The sequence below is a fragment of the Mustela lutreola genome, chromosome 4 (assembly GCF_030435805.1).
Source record: "Mustela lutreola isolate mMusLut2 chromosome 4, mMusLut2.pri, whole genome shotgun sequence".
NCBI lineage: Eukaryota > Metazoa > Chordata > Mammalia > Carnivora > Mustelidae > Mustela > Mustela lutreola.
Genome location: NC_081293.1, coordinates 11,125,298 through 11,137,969, shown reverse-complemented (window position 1 = coordinate 11,137,969; position 12,672 = coordinate 11,125,298). Strand labels below are relative to the sequence as shown.

General features: G+C 37.8%; 1 protein-coding gene and 1 pseudogene across 2 annotated transcripts in view; one reads left to right on the top strand and one right to left on the bottom strand.

Moving 5' to 3' along the window:
- The window catches only part of MCMBP (minichromosome maintenance complex binding protein), a 48,533-nt gene that overhangs the window by 30,356 nt on the left and 5,505 nt on the right, over window positions 1-12,672 (bottom strand). The gene's annotated exons all lie outside the window — the stretch shown is intronic.
- LOC131830008 (large ribosomal subunit protein eL13-like) lies at window positions 409-1,083 on the top strand (annotated as a pseudogene).

The following is a 12,672-nucleotide window of genomic DNA, read 5'->3' as shown; positions in this document are numbered from 1 at the left end:
CAAGACTTCTGCCATTTATATTCATCACTAGGTGCTCTGCAGATGTGAAGTAAAGGAACTGTCTCTATTTGTTACAGAGCTGATTGTTAGAAATACTCATAAAATCCCACTAACACCATGCTTAGCGGGGATTCCAAACACTTTTACAAAATTGAGCAAAGTCTAGTTCTGGAAAAGGGGCGGGGGATAAACCCCTCAGGTGATTCTGACGTGGAATGAGGGTTCAATTCACTAGTAAACTGGTCCTCGACCACCAGCATTAGAATCACCTGAATAGGTATTAGAAATGCTAACTTTTCAGCCCATCACAGACACACTGAATCAAAAATTCTGGAGGTGAGGCCTAGCAGTTGATGTTCTAAAGTGCCTGCTAAGTGGTTCTGCAGTGCCGGTCCCTTTCTGCTGGCCATGCCCTCCCCGTGGAGCAGCCTGGCACCTAGCCAGAATGGCATGACCCCGAAGTCCCGCTTTCACAAGGACTGGCAATGGTGCATGGCCACATGGTTCAACGAGCCAGCACGGAAAATCCACAGACAAAAGGCCTGACCCAGGGACCCCTCCAGCCCAAAGTGAGGTGCCCCACTGTGAGGCATCACACCAAAATGTGAGCTGGCGGGGGCTTCAGCTCAGAAGAGTTACAGGTGGCTGGCATATACTAGAAGGTGGCATAGACCACTGGGATCTCAGTGGATACAAGAGGCAAAAAAAAGTCCACAGAGTCCTTGAAGGCTAGCACACAGCAGCTGTGGGGTACTACTTGAAGCCCACCCCTTCCCAGGAAGTCCTTGGTCCCTAAGCAGGGAGAGAGCTCTGCTGAAGACCTCAAACTGGCTACCCAGCTGACATGACCAGTCATGCCGGCATGCAATGTCTAGGAGAAGGAGAAAGCCAGAGGCACAGTGGAGGAGAACTGCAAGGTGTTTTGGCTAGAGTTCACATGGCCCGTGTCCATGCCCGGCTCTGGCACCCAGGCAAGCAAAAAGGGCCAAGGAAGCTGCAGAACAGGATGTCGAGAAGAAAAAGTAAGTGCCATTGGCAAATTGTGACAAAAAATAGTACAAATACATATAGAAAATGCCCTCTGATTCTGATGCACACTAAAGTCTGAGAACCACTATTACTAATGCCAATAAAGGACTACTGAATTAGAAAAAAAAAGAATATGAGTTTTTGCTTCCACTGAAAATGGGTATTAAAGAAAAGGCCGATACACAGTCATGACAGCACACCAACACTGCTGTTCTGACTGCACTTGTGTAAGATACATGAACACGCTTGGGGAGGCTGGTGGGCTGGCTGGCTCGTTCAACTGGTGGAGCATGTGACTCTTGATCTCAGGGTGGTGAGTTCAAACCCTACACTGGGTGCGGATAAAATAAAGGAAACAAAAAAAGAAAGAAAATGAACAAACAAACATGACCACACCACCTAAGAGATGCTGAAGCTCCATCAGAGACCGACTGGGAGGCAGGAAGGTGTGTGTATTCAGACCGGATTTTCCCCAAGGCCACCTTACAAGTATCTGGTACTGCTAGACAATTAAAGGACTGCAACAGGTAATTAAAAAAATCAAATGTGCAATAACTGTCCATTATTTATTAAGCCTACGGTGTGCCTGGCACTCCACTAGGTTCAATAAGGACATTGAGAGCTGACAAACTTACAGAAAAGTGGTGAACAGAGAATAACAGCCAAAAGCAAGGAGGTCAAATAATCTCAGAGAGGGCTTCTCGGTGGAGGGGGTACTTGAGCTGGGCCTTGAAAGAGGGGTAGACCTGAAACATGCTGAGGTCTAAGAAATTAGTGTATTCCAGACATAAAGCCAGGACAAGGATGGCACTACCAGATATTCAAGTACACAGAGCACTCAACGTCGGAAGCTACACGTGGCACCTAGGATTAAGTTCTGTCTCAAAATTAAACCATTCCAGAGGAAAACAGCAGACACGGCTTAATTATTTGGCTTAACTGACAGCCCGACCTAACCCACTCGTGAATTTGATTACCCAAGATAATGTAGTCATCATTTTGACTACATTTTGCAAGTTGGGTCACTTGCAACCAAGAATCCTGCTAATTAGCACACGCGTATCACTTTATCGTTATTTGCTAAGAATTCTTGGCCATCTGAATTTGAGCATTGCCGCACTCAATCACTCAATCTTGATCTAGTTTAAGAGTCAAAGGAACTAGGAAAAAATATATAGGCTCTCACCAACAGTGTATGAGCTTTAGTTGGTTCTACCTTGCCAATACTTGACCTTGTCAATCTTAATCCTAGTCATTCTGCCGGATACATACTGATATGTCACTGTGGTCTTAATATGCATTTTCCTAATGACATTGTACACTTTTCATGTTTACTGACCATTTCAATGAATTCTTTTGTGAGATGCCTAGTCACAATTTTGCCCATTTTTAAAAATGGTTTTGTTGTGGCATCACTGATTATACTAATTCTTTGTTTATTCTAGACATGTCTTAAGTCAGATATATATGTAGAGCACATTCTTCTCCTAATCTGTACTTTGTTTTTTAATATTCTTTTATGTCTTTTGATAAGAAGTTTTTCATTTTGATGAAGTCCAATTTGCCAAGTTTTTCTTTCATAGTTACAGACCCCAAGGTCATGAAGATATTCTCCTAGGTTTTTTGTTTTCCACATTTAGGTCTGTAACTGACACCAAATTAATCTTTTTGTTTATATTGTGACAGAGGGGTCAAGGCTCATTTTTTTCCAAAAAAGATCCACTTGTTCCAGCGTTAATTAAAAGGCTTTCTTTCTAGCACCGAATTGTTTTGGCATTTGTGTCAAAAATCAACTCGTGTACTGTACTTGTTAGCCTATTTCTACATTCTCTATTATGTTAACTGATCTATTTGTCTATCTTTATGCTGCTTAATACTATAGTCATACTGTGTTAACCACTACGGCTTGCCCTTGAGTCTTAAAATCAAGTACTTAAGTTCTTCAAGTTTGTCTTGATTATTCCCATCCTCAATATATCTAATTTTGAGGACCACTTTATTGACTTCTGTGTAAAGTCTGCTAAAATTTTAGTAAGAGTTGTGTTGAATCTACAGATTAATTTGAGAAGAGACATCTTAACAAAACCGAGTCTTCCAATCTATGAATTCTCCCTGGGAGAGAAAATAAAGGGGCCTACACTCAGATTCCTCCAGACTCGACCTGTCTCTTTTTCCCTTAGGATCCAGCTGTATATCTTCACTATTCTGCTGTAATAAACCTTAGCCTTGAATACAAATATATATGGAGTCACAGTAAGTCCTTTTAGTGAATCTCTGAAGATAGAAGTGACCCTGGGAACCCCAACACATGAGTATATTAATGGTTCATTTCTTTTAATTGCTGAATAGTATTCCATGGTATAGCTGAATGACAATGTTTCTCCATTTAGTTGTTGAAGAACATTTGAATTGTCTCCAGATCTAATAGCTATGAACAAAAACAAATACAAACACAAACGTTTGTCAACAAGTTTTGTGCGAACATAAGCTTTCATTTCTCTAGGTAAAAACCTAGGAATGGGACAGTTGGGTACATGGTAAATGTATGGTTAATTTTTAAGATTTTGCCTGTGTTCAGAAGGGCTATACCATTTCGCATTCTCACCAGCAACGTATTTGAAATCCAGCTGTTTGTATCCTCACCAGAATTTGGTACTGTCACTGTGTTTTCCAATTTTAGCTGTTCTAATAGGTGTGTAGTATCTCATCATGGTTCAAATTTGCATTTCCCTAGTGGCTAATGATACTGAGTTAGTGAAGCATCTATTTAATGTTGGCCCTTTTTATAATTGGGTTAATTACCATTGTGTGTAGGGTTTTTTTATATTCTGGACACAAGTGTTGTCTGGGAATCTCAAACATATTCTCCTAGTCAATAGCTTAACAGTATTTTTTGCAGAACAAAAGGTTTTAGTTTTGATGATTATCAAAGTTTTGTTTTATGCACATCTAAAATCTCATTGCCAAACCCTGAGATCTTCTATTTCTGAAAGCTTTATATGTTTATAGTCTTGGGTTTTATACTTCTATCTGTGACCCATGTTGAGTTAATTTTTGTATAAGGTATGAGATCTTTGGTTAAAATTCGTATTTTTGCAAATAAATATCTAATTGTTCCAATATCTTTATTGAAAAGATCCTTTTCCATTGAATTACCTTTGTACTCTGTCAAACAATGAAGACAAGGATGAACCTTACAAACATTATGCTGAGTAAAATAATCTAGACACAAAAGAACAAATATTATAGGATTCCACTTACATGAAGTACCAAGAATCAGCAAACTCATCGAAATGAAAATTAGAACAATGGTCCTTAGGAGGACACAGGAAGGAGGGGGAACTGGTGGGGAGGGGTATCTATTTCATCTTGGGTGAGTGTGCATAACATGAGATTGTGGTAGGCAGAATTATGACACCCCCCCCCAAGACGGCTACATCCTAATCCCCAGAAACTGTGAATATGTTACCGGACAAAGGGGGAATTTAGGTAAAAGATAAAACAGGGAGATTTTCCGGGTGGGTCCAATATTATCACAAGGGTACTGTGGGAAAATGAGACAGAAGCAGCAGTCACTAGTAAGATGAGAAAAGAACTTGAAGGGGGCCTTAACCCAAGAAACACTGGAAGATTCTAGAAGCTGGAAAACAACAAGGAAATAGATTCTTCCTGAAAGCCTCCAGAAAGGAATGCAGTCCTGTTGACAAGTTGATTTAACCCAGTAAGACCCACATCATTCCGGCCTCCATAACTGTAAAATAATAACTTTATGTTGTTTTAAGCCACTAAATTTGTGGTGATTTGCTACAGTAAAAATAGCAAAAAATAGTGTTTTTTGAGGAATTACTCCACTAACTTACTGAGTTAATGTCCATAGAGCTATCTTGTATCATCCTTTCCATGTCCATACAGTCTATAGTATTATCTCCTCTTTCATTACTGGGACTGGTAATTTGTGTGTGTCCCCCCCCTTTGCTAGTCTGGCTATAAACTTGTGAATTTTACTGAGCTTTTTATATATATAAAAAAAAAATACAGCTTTAGCTTTCATTGATTTTTTTTTCTTTTGTTTTCAATTTTGTTTATTTCTGACCTATCTTCAGTAGTTCCTTCTATTTGACTTGGGTTTACTTTGCTTTTCTAGTTCTAAGGTAGTAACTCAAATTATTGATTTGAGACATTTTCTTCTAGTAAGTGTACTTAATGCTTCTTAGCACATCTTTGGCTGTATCCCACAAATTTTGATATGCTATGTTTTCATTTTCATTTAGTTCAAATATTTTTAAATTCCCTTTGAGACTTTTTGATCCACGGATTGTTTAGAAATATTATTTCCATGAGTTCGAATTTTCTTGTTATCTGTTACTGATTTCTAATCTAACTTCATTATGGTCAGAGAACATACCTGATGACTTCAACTCTTTAAGATCTCTTAATGTTTGTTTTACAGTCCAGGATGTGGATTATATTGGGGAATGTTCCACATACACTTGAAAACAGTGTAATATCCTGCTGATGTTGGTGGAGCATTCTACAAATGGTAATTAGCTGTACTTGGTTGGTAGTAGTGTGCAGTTTTTTTTATATCCTTATTTTCTGTTCACTAGTTCTGCAGACTACTAAAAGAGAAGTGGTAAAATCTCCAAAACAGATTTCTCTTTTTCAGTTCTGAGTTTTTACTTCATGCATTCTGAAGTTCTGCTGTTAGGTACATGTACACTTACATCTTCTTAGCAAACTGTTTTATCATTGTATGATGTTATCTCTTGTTCTCTTCTCACACAACCTTACACAACCTTTCTTAAAAAATATTTTTAAATTTAAGGGGCATCTGGGTAGCTCAGTCAGTTAAGCATCCATCCGACTCTTGGTTTCTGCTCTGGTTGTGATCTCCGGGTCCTGGGATTGAGCCCTGTGTCAGGCTCCACACTCACTGTGGCATCTGCTTGAGATTCTCTCTCCCTCTGACCCTCCCACTCATGCTCTCATGCTCTAAAATGGTCTTTAAAAATATATATATTTTTTTAATTTAAAATGAGGAGTCCACTAAAGAGGAAGATCTGAGATCCTAGAAACAAAATTAACTCATGAACACAATGGGGGAAAAAATCCAAGCATTGCAAACAACAAACCTAAAAAGCAACTGGCACAAATTAAGAGGAATAATCCAGAGGGCGAAGCTGAAAAACACCCACAAAGAAATCATAGTTCTCAGTAAATAATATGAATGAAATGCTGGAAGAACTTGATAAAAATGTCAAATTTCTGCTCAATAAGAATGCAGTAATATGGGACGCCTGGGTGGCTCAGTTGGTTGGACGACTGCCTTCGGCTCAGGTCATGATCCTGGAGTCCCGGGATCGAGTCCCGCATCGGACTCCCAGCTCCATGGGGAGTCTGCTTCTCTCTCTGACCTTCTCCTCGTTCATGCTCTCTCTCACTGTTTCTCTCTCAAGTAAATAAATAAAATCTTAAAAAAAAAAAAAAAAGAATGCAGTAATACAAATATAAGTAAGTTAAATTTTAACACAGTCCTGCTCAATAAAATACACATACACCTGAAAGCATGGCTTCAAAATACACAAAGCAACAACTTCCAGAACTAAAGAGAAAAACTAAACAGAAACCACAATTAGAGACTTTTAACAGAGCCCTCTCAGAAACATATATCAAAAGCATAAACACATATCAAGCATAAACAGAAAAATAACTATACAGCAGGTATGAAGATAATAAGCTCTCCAATAAATACAAATATTCAGGATACTGCTTTAGCACATGTGACGTTCACAGAAAGTTCTATGTGCTAGTCATAGAGAAAACCTCAATAGATGCCAGGTATATATTCTCTGTCCAAAATGTTGACAAGAACTCCTGACAAAAGGAAAGCTTAATATACAAGCACCCTTATGTCTACAATGATTTCTTTTTATTTATTTGAGAGAGAGAGAGAGAGAGAGAGAGAGCGTGCAAGCACAGAGGACGAAGGAGCAGCAGACTCCCTACTGAGCAGGGAGCTCTCCACCAGGCTCAATTCCAGGACCCCGAGACCATGATCTGAGCCAAAGGCAGACACTTATCCAGCTAAGCCACCAGGTGCCCCTTTACAATGATTTTTTTAAAAAACAAAGAAGCCCATACTAAAAAATAATCCGGAGAGAGGAATTTGTAGGGTAATTACGAAATTTTCCCAGATGGCTAACAAAGAAAACTACAAGGGTTAATGTTTGTGGGTTACTAAGGTGGTGTTCAGAGAGAAAGTTATAGATTCAAATACAATTTATCAAGTACCAAGAAAGAGTGGAAATGGGTGAGCTTCAGTTTAAGCTGAGTTGAAAAAGGGGGCACCTGGGTGGCTCAGTCGTTGAGTGGGCTGCCTTCGGCTCAGGTCATGATCCCAGCATTCTGGGATCAAGCCCCACATTGGGCTCCGTACTCTGTGGGAGGCCTGCTTCTCCCTCTCCTACTCCCCCGACCATGTTCCCTCTCTCGCTGTGTCTCTGTCAAATAAATAAATAAAATCTTGGCGGGGGTGGTGGGGGGAGGATGTGTAGAAGAGGCTAGAAAAAGAAAATAGAGCAAATTCAGAGAATAAGAAAAATAACAGAGTTAAGGACAAACATCAATGAAGTGGAGAACAAAAATACTAATAAAAATCATTAATATTAAGATGGACAAATTTTTTGGCAAGACTGTTCAGAAGAAAAACAAAGAAGATCCAAAAGAAAGAACTGTACAAATAAGTAAAAGCAGAAGACAGAATACAATACTAAAAGAAACAAATAACTATACAAGAACAAAATGAAAAAAGGGGAAATGTTATATAGATAACAGAAATATTAAAAAACTGTGTGAAATATTATGAATTAAAAATATATTTGAAAATTCAGGTGAAATGGATAAATTTTTTAGAAGATTTTTATTTATTTATTTAGTTTTGTAAGAGAGAGCGGGCCCACGGGGTGTGTGTGTGGGGGGAGCAGACTCCCTGCTGAGGAGGGAGCTCCATATGGGGATATAGGACCTGATCCCAGGACTTTGGGATCATGACCCAAGCTGAAGGCAGATGCTTAACCAACTAAGCCACCCGGGCACCCAGAAATGGATAAATTTTGAAAGAATATAAGCTGCCAAAAAAGGCCAAGACTGGCAGAGTTCATATTGTTACCACAACTTGGTCAAAGAACATCGTATGTTTAATATCGATATGAAAGGGAAAAAAACTGCTGATTCTTCCTCTCGATTCCATGAAGTCCCAAGTCCAGATAATTTTGCATTTTGAAGCAAAGTTCACAAAAGATAAAGATGCAAAAATCCTACATAAACTGTTAACTGAATCCAATGGAGTATTCAAAAAAAAAAGAAAAATTAGACCAAGCGGTACTTATCCCAATACAAAAACAGTCTATTATCTTTGAGTGTAACCTAGGACATTGAAAGATTAAAGAAAAGGGGCACCTAAATGCTTCAGTGGGTTAAATGTCTGCCTTCAGCTTGGGTCATGATCTCAGGGTTCTGAGATCAAGCCAGGTATTGGGCTCCCTTCTCAGCGGGGAGCCTGCTCCTTCCTCTCCCTCCACCTGCTGCTCCCCAGCCCATGCTCACATGTGCACACTCTCTTCCCATCAAAAAAAAAAAAAAAAAAAAAAACCTTAAAAAAAAAATTAAAAGAAAAAATATAACCCTCTCGGGGACAGGAAAATAGGTATTTAATAAAGTATAAAACCTATTTTATGATGAAAAATTATAAGTTATGGCTTGATAGTAAACTCTAGAGTGTAAGAGAAACCATTTGGCCTTGATTCTTGAAACACTGTCCTTAAAGCAAAATAATTTAATGACAGGATTGGACTTCCTTCCCTACTGGTCCAAACACACTAGCCGGGCCTGCAGGGAAAGCAATTACACCATCATAATAACGTAAATGTTATTCACTGGTTTTTGACCTTTATAATATGATAAGATAAAGCACTAAAGTATTGTAAACTAGTAATGCACAATGACTGACACGAATGAGACAGAAGTAATAGAAGGTCGTAGAGATACTAATTTTCTCATCTTATGAAACAGAAACCCTGAAATAGGATCTAAAGTTGCTGGATAGAAGAAGTAATTTTAGAATATGCCTTTACATTCAAAAGGAAAGCAATCGAAGAATTAAAAATAAGTGAAAAACCAACAGCTTCCCACTAAGATAGGAAAAAGGCAAGGATGTCCCTCTCACCACTCCTTTTCGACACTACTAGAAGTCAAATTAATGCAGTAAGACAAAAAAAGGAAATAAAAGGTATACTGAGAGAGAAGAAAAAAATAAAAGTGTTCACAGATGAGATGTTTCTACATAGAAAACCCAAAGGGAATCCACAAAAAAACCTCCCGGAACTAATAAGCAATTATAGCAAGATTGCAAAATGCAAGGTTAATGCACATGAGTCAATCATATTCCTACATGCTATCAGTGAACATGTAGAGTTTGAAATTAAAAACACATACCATTCACATTAGCATCCCCCAAAATGAAATTCTTGTGTATAAATCTAACAAAATATGTACAAGATCTGTATAAGGAAAACTATAAAATTCTGAGAAAGAAATTCAGGAACCACATAAATGGGGAAATATTCCACATTCGTGGATAGAAAGATTTAATATTTTCAAGACATCAGTTCTTCCCAGCAAAAACTCAGCTAAGTGCCTTTGCTTGGACAGTAAATCTTAAATGGTCCAGAACAGTCCAAAGTTGCTTAGGGGGTAATAAGCATCCCCCAACCCCTGCGTGGCAATCTACAGTCCCACATGCATATGACAGATTTTAAATAAACAACACAGTGATTACAAAAATGAAGGAACAAAACTTGAATCATTCAATTCTATCTTCTATGAGGTAACTTGGGAGTGTTCAGTAGTGTTTAATATATAAAACAGTGTGAGGGCACCTGGGTAGCTCAGTGGGTTAAAGCCTCTGCCTTCAGTTCAGATCATGATCCCAGTGTCCTGGGATCAAGCCCCACATCAGGCTCTCTGCTCAGTGGGGAGCCTGTGTTTTCCTTTCCCTCTCTCTCCCCCTGCCTCTCTGCCTACTTGTGATCTCTTCCTGTAAATAAATAAATAAATCTTTTTTTTTTTTAAGTGTGAAATAAGAGGTATAATAAGTGCAGATTTTAGCTCATACATGAACTATTTCACTAAATTTGAATCATAGATTTAATACTGAAATGTATTCTTCTCAGTTACTTGCTTTGTAACTAAAGAATGAATCAAGAAAATACACAAACATCAGGGGCATGATTTGATAACTGCCTCACTTATGTCTTTTGCAGTTGCCTGTTCTGTTAGAATTCACTTATTAATTATCAGACAATTATTTCCTTTTTGTACTGCAAGAACTTGGGAAGTTATTTTTGTTCAAAGAATTCATTATACAATTAACACAAAAATTTTCAAATCTCCTGTGTGGTACCCACCAACATGAAACAACATCCAGTGATACCAAACAAAAAAATACTCAAAAATGGGGGAGCAGGGGACAGAGGAAGGTGATAAAAGCAATGCCAGAACCATTTTGAAATGTGGAATACCCTAAGCATTGTATATGGCTCTATTTACTGATTATTACTGAAAATAATTCTGTAGTAAAAAGGGAAGTATCTTTAAAAAATGATCCAGGGAGCCAAATATGGTCCTGATTAAACAGTCTAGTTCTAGAGTCTATAATCTTAATTATCTCTATTATCAAAAGAACTAAAAGCACTACAGATTCAATGCAATTTCTACCAAAATGCTGTCACTTTTTGCAGAAATGGGCGATTTGATTCTAAATTTTTATGGAAATGGGAAGGACTCTGAAGAGCTAAAACTGTATCAAAAAAGAACAAAGTTGAAAAGCTCACATTTCTTGATTTTAAAACTTACTGCAAAGCTACAGTAATTAAGACAACATGGTACTAGCATAAGGATAAACATATAGACCAATAGATGGAATTGAAAGTTCAGTAAAGCTATACATCTATGATCCAGTGGTTTTTTTGACAAACGTGGCAAAACCATTCACTGGGGAGAGAGGTCTTTTTGACAAATAGTGCAAGAGCTTCCAGGTTGGTGAATGCATTCCCTGCTGGGAGGTAGCTAACATGTTCCCTGGAGACAGAAGCGAGAGGTACCATCCAAATCTCACCCTATGTCCCTCTTCATCTGGCTGTTCATCTGTATAGTTCATCATATCCTGTATAATAAACTGGTAAATGTAAAAAATAAACCAAAACCAAATGATACTGGGACAACTAACTATCCACATGCAAAAGAATGAATCTGGATCCCTACCTCATACCTTATATTAAAAACTAATCCAAAATGAATCAAAGATCTAAATCTAAGAGCTCAAGCCACAAAACTCTTAGAACACAAGTATAAATTTTTATGACCTGGCATTAGACCATGGGTTCTTAGATTTGGCCAACAAAGGGAAAAGAGATAAACTGGATATGACTTTGTCAAAATTTAAAACTTATACAAGTAAAATGTTATGAAAGCTTTTCTGTTGCTTTCTGTCCTTTACATAAATTATAGTATATTATGTACAAAAAAATTAAAACTTACATCAAAAGACACTACCAAGTGAAGACAATCCAAAAAATGGTAACAAACATTTGCAAATAATATATATCTGACAAGTCTAGTATGCAGAATATTTTAAAAAGTCATATCTCAACAATAAAGACAAAAACCTAAAGGATTTGAATACACATTTCTCGAAAGATATACAAATGACCAACATGCATATTGAAAAGGCTATTATCATTAGTCAGTAGGGAAACGTTAATCAAGGAGTTACCACTTCACACCCACTAGGATGCCTATAACAAACAAAACAGCAGAAAATAACAAGTGTTAGATATAAGAAAGTGGAAACCTCACAAATTACTGATGAAAATTTAAAATGCTACAGCCACTTGGGACAATAGTTTGGCAGTTCCTCAAAGAATTAAACATAAAATTACCTTATGACCCAGCAAGCCCATTCCTAGGTATATTACCAAGAGGACTTAAAACATACATTCACACAAAAATTTGCACACGGATGTTTACAGCAGCACTATTCACAATAACCAAGAAGTGGAAACAACCAAGGGCAATTCATCAATGAACGGATAAAGAAGATGTGGTACATCCACTCAATGGAATATTATTTTCAATCATAAAAAGGAATGAAGTGATGATATACGCTACTGCATGGTTGAACTTTGAAAATCTTGTGCTAAGTGAAAAGCCAGACACAGAAGTCCATAGTATTATTCCATTTACATAAATGTCCAGACTAGGTAAATATTAAACAGAGGTAGACTGATTACCAGAGAATGGAAGAAGGAGCAATTGGGAGTGATTGGCTCACTGGCACAGGATTTCTTTTGGGGGTGACAGAAATGATAGTGAATTGTACATTTCTAAATGGTTAATTTCATGTTATGTGAGTTATATCTCAATAAAAAAAATATTTTTTATTTTTATTATTTATTTTTTATTTTACTTTACACAAAGGGGGTGCCTGGGTGGCCCATTTGGTTAAGCATTCAACTCTTGGTTTTGGCTCCAGTCGTGATTATCAGGGCCTTGAGATGGAGCCCGACATAGGGCTCTGCACTCAGC